We start from the raw sequence: 3,343 nt of genomic DNA on the forward strand, positions 1-3,343 counted from the left end.
TGCTCGTCGTCTACCGGCTCGTCCTACTCTATGGCTAGGTTTTGTCGAGGCGGGGCTTGGGTCGGCGTTTACGCCGACGCTTTGATTGCTTTTCGGGGGTCGATCTCCCGTCCCATCCTCTTTTTCCTCGTTGTCGCTTCCTTTAGGGGTATCCACCATGTACACATCGTGAGATGAGGTGGTTGTCCAATGCCCTTTGGGCGTTGGTTCGTCGATATCTCCTGCATCGTCATCCATGTTGTCGATGTCTCCATAGTCGAAGTTGAGCACGTCGTTTAAATTGTCAACAGTGGCTACCAAGTGGGTGGTGGGTGGGCTTTGAATTTCTTCATCGTCCGTATCCCATCCTCGCTGACCGTAGTTCGGCCAGGGCTCTCCTGATAAGGAGAGAGACTTGAGAGAGTTCAGGATATCGCCACAAGGCGAATGCTGAAAGATGTCTGCGGCGGTGAACTCTATTATCGGCGCCCAATCGGATTCGATCGGCACGGGCGCGGGGGGGTCGGAGTTCGGAAAGGAGTCCGGATCCTCGGAGTCACGGATCATGCAGAGTGCGGGGCTAGCGTTCGGCTTGATCGCCTTTGAGATCAAAGCCCCCGAGGTGATGTCCAACCGCTCATCCTCGATTGGCGCAATAGGCTCCGAGTTAGGGGTCGGAACCGATGCGTGTGCGGCCTCCAGGACACTGTCCGGAGGTAGAGCTAGGTCATGCCCCTCGAGATAGTGCGGCGCGCTTGGCCGTGGCTCAAACCCGTCAAAGATCAAGTCTCCGCGGATGTTAGCCATGTAGTTAAACTTCCAAACCTGACTTGATGGCCAGGGGCGTAGCTTTCGATCTGCTCCAGGTGGCCGAGCGAATTGGCCTGCAGAGCGAAGCCACCGAAGACGAAGATCTGTCCGGGGAGAAAAGTCTCACCCTGGACCGTATCGTTGTTGATGATCAAAGGAGCCATCGGGCCTAAAGGTGACGACACAGAGGAACTCTCAATGAAAGCACCAATGTCGGTGTCAAAACCGGCGGATCTCGGGTAGTGGGTCCCGAACTGTGCGTCTAGGCCGGATGGTAACAGGAGGCAGGGAACACGATGTTTTACCCAGGTTCGGGCCCTCTTGATGGAGGTAAAACCCTACGTCCTGCTTGATTAATATTGATGATATAGGTAGTACAAGAGTAGATCTACCACGAGATCAAGGAGGCTAAACCCTAGAAGCTAGCCTATGGTATGATGGTTGTATATGGAGTTGATTGCCTACGGACTACAACCCTCCGGTTTATATAGACACCGGACAGGGTTAGGGTTACATAGAGTCGGTTACAATGATAGGAGATCCTGAATATCCGCATCGCCAAGCTTGCCTTCCACGCCAAGGAAAGTCCCATCCGGACACGGGGCGAAGTCTTCAATCTTGTATCTTCATAGTCCTGGAGTCCGGCTGAAGGTATAGTCCGGCTACCCGAACACCCCCTAATCTAGGACTCCCTCACCGGCATTCTTCCTCAACTTGCTAACGGAGCATTTATTGCTTTTGTCCTAATCCATCAGAGTTAGGTATGATAGTAATGTAGCCACTATTTGCCTCCGTAATTACCACTTTTCCACTATGGTGACCCTTTTCATCTATAAAAGGAGGCGCATGGCAACCTTTACAAAGGTCAACACCCTGCCTATTTGCACTACGTAGCAGCACTTCCGAGCACCTTGCCACAAGCTTGTGGTCTCTTATAACTTGGGAATATTTCCACATATAATTCCACCAGAGCAGGAGTAGGGTTTTACACCACATGATGGCCTGATCCTGGGTAAATCTTGTGTGCTTGATTGTTGGATTTACTCTTTGTTTATTGTGATTCTCATAGCCGAACAACCAAGGTCCTTGGTGATCCTAAAGACTGTTGTACGTCGACACTAGTGCCCCATCTTCCACGACTCTAGATCTTTCCCATCCTAGACCTCGCCATCGTCCACTGCCATTGTGTGCTCATGAATGGGTGGTCAACAATGAGAGTTAACATGGAGTGTGTGGAGAGCCTGACAGTTGGGAACCACCAGCTACATCTTTGCACCCAAGCAAGTGCCTCCTTATTACGCGGGAATAAATGATTCCTTCCCGTAATAGGTTGGACCCACCAGCTATAATCTTCGCACGCAAGGAAGTGCCTCCTTATTATGCAGAACAAAGTTTCCTCCAACCGATAGCTAGGACCCACTAGCTACATCTTCGCACACAAGGAAGTGCCTCCTTATTATGCGGAAGAAAAATGATTCCTCCCCCTACTAGTTGGGACCAGACAGATTTGGAGGCTGACTTGTGGGCCTAATAAGTTGATGCGTACGCAGGGCTTTGTCAACTTAATCAACAAATGATTCTAGCAGCAGTGACCGTTGGATATTAATCCAATGGCCTCACTACTTCTTCAATATTTGATCTTCTTTGTCCAGCCGCCCAAACGAGCGCCGGAGAGATAGCTTGCTCCTGCCTCCCATGTCTAGCTGTGCTGCCACGCAAGCCTCACCGCCCCACCCTACTCCCACCACTCGCCATGCTATCCCTCTACTCACCCACACCTCATGTTATTCTCCGGCGATGGTAGCCTCACACCGTAGTGGAACCAGTAAACCCTCGTACTCCCCTCCACGTGGGCAACCACTATCATGTCTTCCTCGGCTATGGGCCGTTCCCTTCCTAGGCCTCGCCATCATCCACCATCTAGGTGCTCTTGGTATGGCGTCGTCAACGTGGTCAATGAATGACAACCATCAGAGGAGGATTGTACATGGAGAGGCTGACAACTGGGACCCACTAGCTACATCTTCGCATGCAAGGAAGTCCCTCCTTATTACGGGAAAAAATATGATTCCTCCCCCTGACAGTTCGGACTCACCAGCTATATCTTCGCATCCAACGAAGTGCCTCATTATCCTCCCTTATAGCTTTGACCCACCCAGTCGAAGCATACATAGCATTGTCTGTGTGGTGGTGAATGTGTACTAATCCATCGGTCTCTCTGCAACGATGAACCGTGACCGAGTAAGGAGCGGCACATATTGTAGTAGAGCCCCTGAGTAGCAGTTTGGGCAGTCTCATCTAAATCGTGTACACGTACGTAGAGTCACGCTGCAAAAAGTATGACCACATACGTACATAGGGGTGTGGTCTCAAACGCATACAGCAACAGCGTCATGTTCATCGGTAGCCAACCGACTAGGTGGGAATGGAGGAAACAACATCTTATTCACTAGGAGCCAAGCGACTCCGTCGAAACATGGCATGTTCATCGGGAGCCAGGGACTTGCATGGAACAACCGATATGGGGTCCTATTCATTGATTTGGGGTCTGGCA

This window comes from Triticum dicoccoides, chromosome 7A, assembly GCF_002162155.2.
Source record: "Triticum dicoccoides isolate Atlit2015 ecotype Zavitan chromosome 7A, WEW_v2.0, whole genome shotgun sequence".
Classification (NCBI taxonomy): domain Eukaryota; kingdom Viridiplantae; phylum Streptophyta; class Magnoliopsida; order Poales; family Poaceae; genus Triticum; species Triticum dicoccoides.